This window comes from Suncus etruscus, chromosome 9, assembly GCF_024139225.1.
Source record: "Suncus etruscus isolate mSunEtr1 chromosome 9, mSunEtr1.pri.cur, whole genome shotgun sequence".
In the NCBI taxonomy this organism is placed as follows: Eukaryota; Metazoa; Chordata; class Mammalia; order Eulipotyphla; family Soricidae; genus Suncus; species Suncus etruscus.
The window spans coordinates 52,444,275-52,457,534 of record NC_064856.1 but is presented as its reverse complement, the minus strand read 5'-3'; the positions used below and the strand labels follow the sequence as shown (position 1 = coordinate 52,457,534).

Genomic DNA, 13,260 nt, shown 5'->3' with positions numbered 1-13,260 from the left:
GCTATCTTTCCAACCCCTTTCCTCATCCTCTTATATAACATTATTGCTAACCAGAGATATGCTGAGAAGTAGAGATATAAGTAGTCATTAAATTTAAATCAATAAAAGTTAATTTAAAATTCTATTTCCTCAATGGCATTAGCCACACATTTCAAGTTCCCAGTGACTAATGTATTGAGCATCATGAATAACACAAATCACTAAAGAAAGTTCCATGTGAAAAATTATTTACTATGAAAATGTTTCAAAAAAAAAGAAAATGTTTCTATTTTATATATATATATATATATATATATTTTTGTTTTTGTTTTTGGGCCACACCCTGTGACGCTCAGGGGTTACTCCTGGCTATGCGCTCAGAAGTTGCTCCTGGCTTCTTGGGGGACCATATGGGACGCCGGGGGATCGAACCGCGGTCCGTCCTAGGCTAGCGCAGGCAAGGCAGGCACCTTACCTCCAGCGCCACCACCCGGCCCCTATTTTATATTTTTACTTTGACTTTAAGCTATAAACAAAGTTAACAATAAAAATTATTCTGGAGTCTGTCTATATTCAAGGTAGTAAAAGTCCCAACCTCAGTTATTTTGTGTACATAACCATATTGCAAAAATTATGACTATATTACATATGAAATAATCACAACAGAAGATATTTGCCTGAAATTTTAGGACATATTATACCTCATATCAACCATATATTTCAAATTTAGATATTTTACACAAAATAACCCAGAGTTTAAAACTGATGTTGCTACACAAAAATATTTTCATAATTGCAAACTAAAATTTCAAGATAAATGTTACCCACTAAAATATATAAACCACAGAGGCTAAGCTGCATCCTCTAGGAAACTGTCATGACAGCACATGAGCACAATTAGGATTTAAAAACTCTGGGGTGGTCCTTTTTTTGTGTATGTGCCATACCTGTCAATTCTCCTTTGTTTTGGTTTTTATTTTTTTTTTTGTTTTGTTTTTTGGGCCACACCGGTAACACTCAGGGGTTACTCCTGGCTATGTACTCAGAAGTCGCTCCTGGCTTAGGGGACCATATGGGACGCTGGGGGATCGAACCGCGGTCCGTCCTAGGATAGCGCAGGCAAGGCAGGCACCTTACCTCTAGTGCCACCATGCCGGCCCTATACCTGGCAATTCTCAGGAGTCACTCTTAGGGATAATTTGGAGACCACATGGAGTGTCAGGCTCAAACAATGGATCTGCTACATGTGAGACAAATACCCTATATATTCTCTCCAATCAGAGTTGTCATTTTTACCATAAGAATTCACTTTCATGGGGCCGGAGAGATAGCATGGAGGTAAGGCGTTTGCTTTTCATGCAGAAAGTCGGTGGTTCGAATCCTGGTATCCCATATGGTCCGTCCGTCTGTCCGTCCCCCCACCCACCCAGACTGCCGGGAGCGATTTCTGAGCATAGAGCCAGGAGTAACCCCTGAGGGCTGCCAGGTGTAACCCAAAAACAAACAAAAACAAACAAACAAACAAAAAAAAAAGAATTCACTTTCTGGGCTGTAGCAATAGCATAATGGGAAGGGCATTGTCTTATATGCGGCCAACAAGGATTTGATCCCCAGCATCTCATATGGTTCCCCAAGCCTGCTAAAAGTGATTTCTGAGTCAGGAGTAACCCAAGTGCTGCTAGGTGTGACACCCTCCACCACCCAAAAGAAGAATCCACTTTCTTTTTGGGAGCAGCAACAGCACTCCGAATCTAAGCCAGGAGAGACACCCTTCCATTACTCTTAGACAATATGCTGCCAGTAAAGATAAATCAGCTTCTAGCAGAGTAAGTGAAGCAAGCTATTAGAGCATTCCATCCTTCTGCCACAGTGTTCTGTTTAGAGATGAGCACATTAACCCAAGATGAAGCTGAAAAACTTGAATTCCATGATTTTTTTTTAAATATGGGCCACAGCAAACTGTGCTTGGAGGGATCCACTGGGACTACACCTATTAGTACTTGGGAGTGGTGGGGTACATAAGATGCAGGAATGAAATTAAGGGGCTTGCACATGTTAGGAATCTGTTCTACAGAGAGCCAAATCTTTGGCTCTGAATTCCATGATTTTGGCTGAACTTGTTCTACTACTATCCTTCATCTGCATTAAACTATTCTGAGTACAATAATTTAATAATACGGGGCCAGAGAGATAGCACAGAGGTAGGGTTTGCTTTGCACACAGACAACCCAGAACGAACCTCAGTGAAATTCCCCAGCATCCCATATGGTCTCCCAAGCCTACAAGGTGCGATTTCTGAGCACAAAGTCCAGAGTAACCCCTAAGTGTTGCTAGGTATGGCCTTTCAAAAACCAAATAATAATAATAATAAATAACAACAACAACAACAACAGGGGGCCGAAGAGATAGCATGGAGGTGGGGCATTTGCCTTGCATGCAGAAGGACGGTGGTTCGAATCCTGTTATCCCATATGGTTCCCCAAGCCTGCCAGGAGCAATTTCTGAGCATAGAGCCAGGAGTAACCCTTGAGCGCTGCTGGGTGTGACCCAAAAACCAAAATAATAATAATAATAATAATAACAACAACAACAACAACACAATAAAATAGTAATTTAATAATGCATCCTTTTCAGAGTGCTTACAATGTGACAGGTACCACTCTAAGTCTGTTACACATATTAACTCACTTATCTTCCTAACTACAAAGATGGACACATTACTAGGAAAGGATATATCTCTTCTGAGAGGAAAAGAAGGATGCTGAGGGTCTCACACTTAAAAAATAAATTCCTGGGTCGGAGAAATAGCATGGAGGTAAGGCGTTTGCCTTTCATGCAAAGGACAGTGGTTTGAATCCCGGCATCCCATATGTCCCCCAAGCCTGCCAGGAGCAATTTCTGAGCATAGAGCCAGAAGTAATCCCTGAGTGCTGCCAGGTAGTGACCCAAAAACAAAAACAAAAACAAAAAAATCCCTCTACTGCTAAGATATATAACCAGCCCAGAACAAAACAAAAGTTAAGCTTTCATATAATGGGAATTTTGAGCAAAAGATGGACCTAGATGACATCACTTAAACACTTGCATCACCTCATCCTGCAGACAATCCTATTCAAAGATTTTCCAGTTTGTGCAACTAGTAAATTTTCTCCTCTCCTTTTTTTAAATAGAAAAAAATTTCTATTACAACAGAGGCCAATTCTAACTGAAATAATTACTGAGTAGTCGTTTAAAACATGGCAAATCATATTCATAGCATGTTGACCCCTATTATTAACTGTTCTTTAATAAAATTATGATTTTTCAAATGGATCATCATAAAAACAATCCTTTAAAAAAATAAGGGGCCTGGGCCCGGAGAGATAGCACAGCGGCGTTTGCCTTGCAAGCAGCCGATCCAGGACCAAAGGTGGTTGGTTTGAACCCCGGTGTCCCATATGGTCCCCTGAGCCTGCCAGGAGCTATTTCTGAGCAGACAGCCAGGAGTAACCCCTGAGCACCGCCGGGTGTGACCCAAAAAACCAAAAAAAAAAATAAAATAAAAAAAATAAAGAGCCGAGAATATAGTAAAGTGGGTAAGGCGTTTTCTATGCACGTGTCCCATCCAGATTAGATCTCCAGCATCCCACATGGTCTTTCCAGTCTGCGTGGAGTGATTTCTGAGTGCAGAGTCAAGAATAATACCTAGGGGCCGGAGAGATAGCATGGAGGTAAGGCGTTTGCCTTTCATGCAGGAGGTCATCAGTTCGAATCCCGGCGCCCCATATGGTCCCCTGTGCCTGCCAGGAGCAATTTCTGAGCCTGGAGCCAGGAATAACCCCTGAGCACTGCCGGGTGTGACCCAAAAACAAAAAAAAAAAAAAAAAAAAAAAAGAATAATACCTGAACACTGCTGGGCGTGGCCAAAAAATAATAAGATTAAAAATTTAATATTATGTGGTATTTAGACATACAATAACACATTTATGATCAGACTTTGTCAAGAGACAACATGAAAAAGAAAAGTAAAATTAATATGTAATAAATGTTCAGCCACAGTTAAAATCAAGTGACATCAAAATATACATTGCGTGAAAACAAATTTCATAATAGTATGAATAGTGAAAGTGGTGAGAGGACTGAGTCATGAACTAAAATCCAATAACACAAGCAAGCTGAAATGAAGAGTCTTGGAGCAATTGAGTTTCAGAGGGAAAAAAAAAAAAGTATGACTTTGTCTTTATTTACTGTATAAATCTGCTTTAGCTTATATTTGCTTACAAATGTTAAATATAAACTTGTACTTTGTTTTTTAATTAAACTTTGTTTTAAGTTTATACATATTTAAATATTATTATAATAAAATATTTTTTTGTGTTTTTTGGGGGGCCACACCCAGTGACACTCAGGGGTTACTCCTGGCTATGCGCTTAGAAATCGCTCCTGACTTGGGGGACCATATAAGACGCTGGGGGATCAAACCGCGGTCCATCCTAGGCTAGCTCTGGCACTGCTCTGCGCCACTACTACGGCCCTATAATAAAAATTATTTAAGTTGGCAATACAAGATAATTGAAGTTAAATTATTTTCCTGAAAGAAATTTGTATATTCCTTAAGTTTAGCAAAATCACTTCTCTGAGCAGAAAGAAGCCAAAAATGTTTTAAAGAAGTATGAAATGGTGAGAGTCATCCTCATCTCTTAGAGTCTGCCAAAATCTGTCATTCATTATAGTTCAACCTATCTTCCCATTAACAGTCAGGAAACACTTAAGTTGTAAACCATGCCCTGTTTCTTTTTGCCAATTCATGTTACTGTTTCTAAAATGGTGTTTAGTATGCAGTGGTAACAATAAAAATGTACTCAAAATGAGGAATTCCAAAAATGTCCTCAGAGAGCTCAGAACAATAGTATAGTGGTAGGCTGTGTACCTTGCAAATGGCCAACCTGGGCTGATCTCTGGCACCTCATATGGTCCCTAGATCAGCCAAGAATGATCCCTGAGTATAGAGCCAGGAATAATCCCTAAGTACCACTCATGATGGCCCAGAAACAAAAACAAACAAAAAAGTCCTTGGAATTGTGAGCTTTCATAAGAAAAAGAAGCAATAATATATTTAGACAAATATTTTATATTTAAATATATATACATAATATATACACCATAGTTATATATAGTTAACTTCCAAGATGCTTATCAAAATACAGGCATTCCTCTTAGGTTGTTCCTGTTGCTCTCCTATAAGCTAAAGAAGAAGGCAGGGCCCTGCTTCTTCATACTCCTATTCTCTATCTGTACAGTAAAGCCCAGCACAGAGGCACTTGGGGAAACATCCTAAATAAAACAAAGTTGGAGGCAAAAATGTTTTTCTAAACTTTATTGATTGATTGATTGGTTTTTAGGCCACACCCAGTGGCACTTAGGAGCTATTCCTGGCTCTGCACTCAAAATTCGCCCCTGGCAGGCTGGGGAATCACAGGGATGCTGGCAATCGAACTGGGTCCCTCCTGGGTCAGCCATGTGCAAGGCAAATACTCTACTGCTATTCTCTCTCTCCGGCCCCAGGAGGTAAAAATGTTTAATGTCTTGATGTCCTCAAGAGGATGCTGAATTCAGGAGAAAAAATCTATAAACAACTTTGGAGGTAAATGGAATTACTTTTAGAGGCATAACAGGGGGCTGGAGAGATAGCATGGAGGTAAAGCGTTTGCCTTTCATGCAAGAGGTCATCGGTTCGAATCCCAGCGTCCCATATGGTCCCCCGTGCCTGCCAGGAGCAATTTCTGAGCATGGAGCCAGGAGTAACCCCTGAGCACTGCCGGATGTGACCCAAAAACCACAAAAAAAAAAAAAAATAGAGGCATAACAGGAGAGAGACCAATCCTCTAGGGGGAAATAAATGAAGCTGAGTGTGTATAGTATAGTATAGTATAGTATAGTATAGTATAGTATAGTATAGTATAGTATAGTATAGTATAGTATAGTATAGTATAGTATAGTATGGTGCACTCAGACTGCATCCTACAAGACTTAGGTGAGGAGTCTTGGGTGAAGCATATTTAATTATTTCTTGGCTAACTTTCTAATTTTCAGACCAATGGTAAGAAATGTATTTCAAAAAAATGTTAAAATGTAAAATTTATTTCAAAAAACATTAAATGTTAAAAATGCTACCTGGAGAGATATCATGTAGATAAGGCATTTGCCTTGCATGCAGAAGGACAGTGGTTTGAATCCCAGCATCCCATATGGTCCTCTGAGCCTGCCAGGAGATTTCTGAGCATAGATTCCAGGAGCAACCCTTGAGCGCTGCCAGGTGTGACCCATAAACCAAAAAAAGAGTTAAGACAGATGACAGTGTAGGGTATTAAAAAAGTATTGAGGGAAGTAAAAGTGTAACAGACACTATTCCTAAAAAATGTGTGTGTGTATATGTGTGTGTATCCATACATATCATGGATGTGATGATTTACTATAGTCTGAAGTATTATGTATTTTGGCATAGAAACATGAACACAGATGATGAGACACAGACATGCACTAGCCTGTAAAGTACAGCGAACAGATGACTCCTGATGCCAATGGATCTTGCCTTATCTAGCACAAAGGGACCTTTCTACCACATGTGGAGTGGAAAGAAGGCCACTTTTTTATTGCTGGAAAGGCCTGAGGCCAGCAGTGCTGCAAGAGCCTTTTGTCTACTAGGAGGACGCCTGGATACAAGTCTGAGCATAGGCCCTTGGCATGCAGGAACTTCTCTACCATGGCCCATACTGCAGTGAAAACAGGCAGAAATCATGCAAGATCAGGGTTTCACAATCTCTGTACCACTGACATTCTGAACAGGGTAACTCTTTGTTGTAGTGGGCTGTCCTATGTCCTGTAGGGTGCTTAACAATATACCTGGCATCTACCGACTAGATGCCAGTAGCATGCTGCCAGTCATATCAATAAAACAGTCTCCAGATACTGCCAAATGTTCCATGGAGGACAAAATTGCCCTTGTTGAAAATCACTGCTCAACTACTACATTAAAATAAACAGAAGACCAAATCTAAACACAGTGGACTCTAATAATGGGCTCTAAACAGTCTATAGTTAAATTAATGAGGAAAAGAAAAAGAGCTTCAACAAGCCAGGAAAAAAAACCTTAAGGAATGTTTTTTGGGGAGGGGGCACACCCAGTGGTACTCAAGGGTTACTCCTGGCTCTGAGTTTAGAAATCGTTCCTGGCAGCCTCGGGGGACCATAAGGGATGCCAGGAATCTAACCCGGTACCATCCTGAGTCAGCCAGGCAAAAGCCCTACCGCTATGCTATCACTCCTGCCCCTCAAGGAAATTTTATTTCAATTTCTGTCTTTGAGGGAAGAGGGAAGAGGTGAAATAGAAGTAACACAAGAACAGTGATGGGTTAAAGTGCTTGCCCCAGAACTGCAAATGATCAGAACTGCAACTAAACACAGATAAGTATGCCCCCCCAAATAAATAAAAATTACTAAAATAAGTTCCTAGATGATAAAAAGCTGATATAATAAGAAACTAGTGTTTGAACAAAGAAATAAAGATTACTAGACATAAAATAAAAATAGGTAAGATAAAATATTTTAATTCTCTTTTATATTTTAGTGTCTTTGAGGGGGTTTATTATTCCTGGTTCTGTATTCAGGGATTACTCCTGACAGGTGTGGGGGATCATATGGGGGGCTAGAAATCAATCCTGAGTCGACCACATGCAAGGCAAGTGCTCTATGTGCTGTACTATTGCTTTGGCCTCTATTCTACTTCTTTGTTTTGTTTTGTTGTTTTGTTTTGTTTTTGGGGGGGCCATATCCAATGGTGCTCTGGCTCAGAAATTGCCCCTGGCAGGCTTGGGAAACCAAATGGAAATCGAACCATCATCTGTCCTGGGTTGGCCTTATGCAAGGCAAACATCTTACTGGTGTACTATCTCTCCGGGCCCCCTTATTTTAAATTTCTTTTTTCTTTTTCCTTGGGGAGAGGCACACCCAGCAGTGCTCAGGAGTTACTCCTGGCAGGCTCGGTGGACCATATAGGATGCCGGAAATCGAACCACCATCAGTGCTGGATGGGCTGTATTCAAGGCAAATGCCCTACTGCTGTGCTATCTCTCCAGGCCCAAAGGTTTTATGTTTAAACACTATCTAAAAAAAATATTTTTTTTTTGTTTTTTGGGCCACACCTGGTGACACTCAGGGGTTACTCCTGGCAATATGCTCAGAAATCGCTCCTGGCTTAGAGAACCATATGGAACGTCGTAGGATCAAACCGCAGTCCGTCCTGGGTCAGCCGCATGCAAGGCAAACACCAAACTGCTTGAGCCACCGCTCTGGCCCCTCTAAAAAAATTTTAGTTAAAATAATAAAGAAATAAAAATAAAACCTGTCAAAACTGAAAAAAATCTTAAAAAAATTATTAGGTACTTAAAGCATATACAAGCAAAATGTATGACACAGTGGCAAATACAGATATATAATACACATACACACACACACACACACACACACACATATGTTTCTACTTTCTCATTTTAAAAGAGAAAGTAGGGAGAATCCCTGGACCAAAAGAAGGAATAAATTGATAGAAGCAAAGGGCATCTTTGACTGTGAATGGAGGCAATGAGGCACCAGAATTTGGCAAGGAGAGCTTAGAACAGATACAGTCTCTAAAATGACTCAGATGTCAAAACGCCAGAAATACAAGCAAGCCAAAGAGTGAGCTACAGTCATAAGTCTCTCATCACCATGAGCCTGTCAATGTGGCCTCCAGAAAGATAAAACACTATATCTCTGGGCAAAATGACAATACTATACACAATCAGAGAAGCCAACCCCTAGAGCAGGGGTCTCAAACTCACGGCCCGCGGGCCCTTTGTGGCCCTCTGTACAACATTTTGTGGCCCTGCCCTAGAGGAACCTTTTTTTGTTTTGTTTTGTTTTAGTTGTTTGGGTCACACCCCCCAATGTTCAAGGCTTACTACTGACTTTGCACTCAAGGATCACCCCGACTTTGCCTCCTGTGGCCCCCAAGTAAATTGAGTTTGAGACCCCTGGAATAGACTGTATCAAACCTCTTGGCTTTGGATTACAAAATTGAGATTGCTAATAATTGGAAGTGTAGGGGAGAAAAGGAAGTGGTAGACCAAAAGTGACTTAAGGACCATGGTGGAGGGTTTTGGGGGACTTGGGTGTTGGTGAAGTACAGAAGTCGCATATCAAAGCCATAAACTTAATGCTATGGTTTAATAAGGTTAATACTATAACCATATTATCTAAGCTGTAATAAAAATATTCTTTAGGAAAGAAAGAAATATGCTTTCTTTGGCAGAAAGTATCTTTTAAAGTCTCATGTTCTGGAAAGGAAAAAAAGAACAGTAATGATACACTCTTTTTAAAAAAAAATGGAAGCATGGGGCCAGCGAGGTGGCGCTAGAGGTAAGATGTCTGCCTTGCAAGTGCTAGCCAAGGAAAGATCGCGACCACAGTTCGATCCCCCGGTGTCCCATATGGTCCCCCCAAGCCAGGGGCAATTTCTGAGTGCTTAGCCAGGAGTAACCCCTGAGCATCAAACGGGTGTGACCCGAAAAACCAAAAAAAAAAAAAAAGGAAGCTGGGGCCGGCGTGGTGGCGCTAGAGGTAAGGTACCTGCCTTGCCTGTGCTAGCCTAGGATGGACCACGGTTCGATCCCCCAGTGTCCCATATGGTCCCCCAAGCCAGGAGCAACTTCTGAGCGCATAGCCAGGAGTAACCCCTGAGCGTCATCGGGTGTGGCCCAAAAACAAAAACAAACAAACAACAAAAAATGAAAGCCACACTTTAGAAATAAACTCTTTTAGGCAGGGTCTGACATCACCCTACCACAAAGATCTCTGTCACTGTAGCAGTTCAAATATATAAACAATAAATGGATTTTTTTGTGTTTTTTTGTTTTTGGGTCACACCAGGCAGTGCTCAGGGGTTACTCCTGGCTCTATGCTCAGAAATCGCTCCTGGCAGGCTCGGGAAACATATGGGATGCCGGGTTCGAACCACTTTCTTCTGCATGCAAGGCAAATGCCCCACCTCCAGCCCATTTTTTCTTTTTACTTTTTTTTTTTTTTTTTGGTTTTTGGGTCTCACCCGGCAGTGCTCAGGGGTTACTCCTGGCTTCATGCTCAGAAATTGCTCCTGGCAAGCACGGGGGACCATATGGGATGCCGGGATTCGAACTGATGACCTTTTGCATGAAAGGCAAACGCCTTACCTCCATGCTATCTCTCCAGCCCCTTTTTCTTTTTACTTTAAGACCACACCTGGCTCAGGGCGATTTCTGGCTCTGTGCTTTTAAAGTCATTCCTGGTTGTGCTCGTGGAACCAGGGAATACACCTTATTCCTTGTACTATCTCTTAGGCCCCTAAATGGACTTTTTTGGTTTGTTTCTTTGGTTTTTGATTGGGAGGCTGTGTTCAAGACTGACTCCTGACTCCTGACTCTATGCTTAGGGATCACTCCTAGTGGGGCTCAGGGGACCATATGGGGTTCTAGAGATTAAATCCGGGTCAGCAACATGCAAGGCAATCACCCTACCAACTGTACTATCTCTCTGGCCCTTGAGTGGATTTATTGGGGGGGGGGGGGTCACACCTGGCAGCACTCAGGAGTTACCCTTGGCTCTGCACTTAGCAATCATTCCTGGCAGGCACGGGGGAACCTATGGGATGCCGGAATTCGAACCACCATCTTGTGGATCGGCTGTGTGCGAGGCAAATGCCCTATCACTGTGCTATCTTTCTAGCTCCTCTTGAGTGGATTTTTAAAGATAACTCAGAGGTTAGGTGTACATGCCTTTCATGGGCAAGGGCTTGAATGCAACCCCAGACATTATATGTCCCCTGACAAGCACCACTTGCTATTTAACCAAGTATCAGGAGGAGTTGCTTCAGACACTCGCTGCACCAACTGGGAGCTCCCCAAATAAAATTTTATTAAAAAACTGCTTAGGGACCAGGCGGTGGCGCTAGAGGTAAGGTGCCTGCCTTGCCTGCGCTAGCTTGGCTTGGATGGACGCGGTTCGATCCCCTGGCATCCCATATAGTCCCCCAAGCCAGGAACAACTTCTGAGCGCATAGCCAGGAGTAACTCCTGAGCGTTACCGGGTGTGGCCCAAGAACCAAAAATAAATAAATAAAAAAAATGCTTAGCATCCTTTTCTTTAAAGAACTATCTATTATTTCCCTATCTCAGAGTGACAAATATATATATTATAAACTGCTGCATCTCATCAGGCCCCCACCAACACCCTCTCACTACCATTGCCCTTTCAAGTCTGTGGTCCAAACTATGCCATATCCGACTTTTGAACAAAGACTCTTAGAGATAAAGAATGAACAAAGTTTAGATATATGCCAATTCAAGCAGTCCATTAGAAAAATATAATACCCTAGTCTGTTGCTTAGATTTCTGGCCTCATTTGGATCTTTCCTTAGCTTTGCTAATATAGCTCTTCCTTAAAGAACTTAGCTTAGTTGTGTCCTCAAAATCCAAAATTTGGCTGAATTTTTTAATTCCCCTGGAAAGTGGAACAGCTTTGTTCCTGATGGGCTCCTACAATCCACATGTCTTATGCCTAATAGCCTGACTCTGAATGCAGCCCTCGTGTCTTCAAAGACCATTTTGTGACTAGAGGATTGAGACCAGAATATTACAAACTTTTTCATGGCTCTGGAAATCATCACCCTGTAGAGATCAGGGGCCTTGCTCTGAATAAAGAAGCAAATTGTTAGAAGGAATCTAAACAAAAAGATTCGCACTTGTATTTTGTCAAACTACCTAGATTGATTGATGCATAGTAAGCAAATCTAAAATAGTACCTATACATCATTTCTCAATTTAAGTCTGCTATATACACTAAACAATATTTTTCTGCTCCTTAGTGGGGAAGGGACTGACTCATAAAATGTCACTTTATTACCTATCTTTTTCTTTTTTTTTTGTTTTTTTTTTTTTTGTTTTGTTTTTGGGCCACACCCGGTGACGCTCAGGGGTTACTCCTGGCTATGCGCTCAGAAGTCGCTCCTGGCTTGGGGGACCATATGGGACGCCGGGGGATCGAACTGCGGTCCGTCTCCTAGGCTAGCGCAGGTAAGGCAGGCACCTTACCTCGAGCGCCACCGCCTGGCCCCTATCTTTTTCTTATAATCAAAAATGTATATGGCCATATTCCAATTGCTGATTCCTGAAATAAAAAAACATTTTTTGGTTTTTGGGACACACCTAGCAGTGCTCAGGGTTTGCTCCTGGCTCTGTGCGTAGGAGTCATTCCTGGTGGTGCTCGGGGGACCATATGGGATGCTGCAGATTGAACCCAGGTTCACATGCAAGGCAAATGCCCTCCCTACTTGCTGTGCTACCACTCAGGCCTCCAGAAAAAAATTCTTAGCAGAAAATTTTCTTGAATTGTCCTCTAGTATTATGATTGTCTCTCTTTTTTCCCTTTCTTGGCCACTACTCTCCTTCCCACTACTTCTATGTGAACTTTCAAAGAATACCAGGAATGCTTTACCTATCATTATACTGAGTTTCTACTAAGAAAACCTACTCCTTTTGCTTTGGGGCCACACCTAGCAGTGCTGCCAGGTAGGCCTTTAGCACTGTAGGCCTTTAGCACTGCCCAGTACAAGCTGCAACACATCGTTGGAACCATTTTTAACAGTTGCTTTATTAGATGTGAGCATGCATGAGTATATCACATATTTTTATTTATATATATATATATATATATATATATATATATATATATATATACATGAATTCATACAAGCTGTGAGAATAATAGAGCATGAACATGAGATCATCTGGGATCAAATCTAGGTATTGACATATAGAGGTCATCTGCTCTACAAATTGAACCACATCCCTAGCCTTTCTCCTCCACTTTTCTTTTCTTCTCTTCTTTTTCTTTTTACATCCTTGACCCAAACCACCAGCCTAGTTGGCCGAGAATCAGCAGTGCTCCCCAACTACCTAACAACATCTATTTGGAGCATCTTCTCCCAATCCCAGTACAGTCACTATATTGTCTTATTCAGTAAATGTATGTAGAGTCATTTCAATAATCTTTCCTTTTCTAAGTACCATATTTTCCGGTGTATAAAACAACTTTTGAAACAAAAAAGTCAGCCGAAAATCGGGGGTCATCTTATACGCCCAGTATATCCCGAAAAATGTTTCAATATGCCGCTAAACAAAAATTGTCTGAATATTGCCACAAAACAAATTTTCCAACTCGCTCCTGCACCAATCA

At 41.5% G+C, this 13,260-nt stretch overlaps 1 protein-coding gene across 2 annotated transcripts in view; it reads right to left on the bottom strand.

Moving 5' to 3' along the window:
• The window catches only part of STIM1 (stromal interaction molecule 1), a 214,971-nt gene that overhangs the window by 42,142 nt on the left and 159,569 nt on the right, over window positions 1-13,260 (bottom strand). The window lies entirely within an intron of this gene.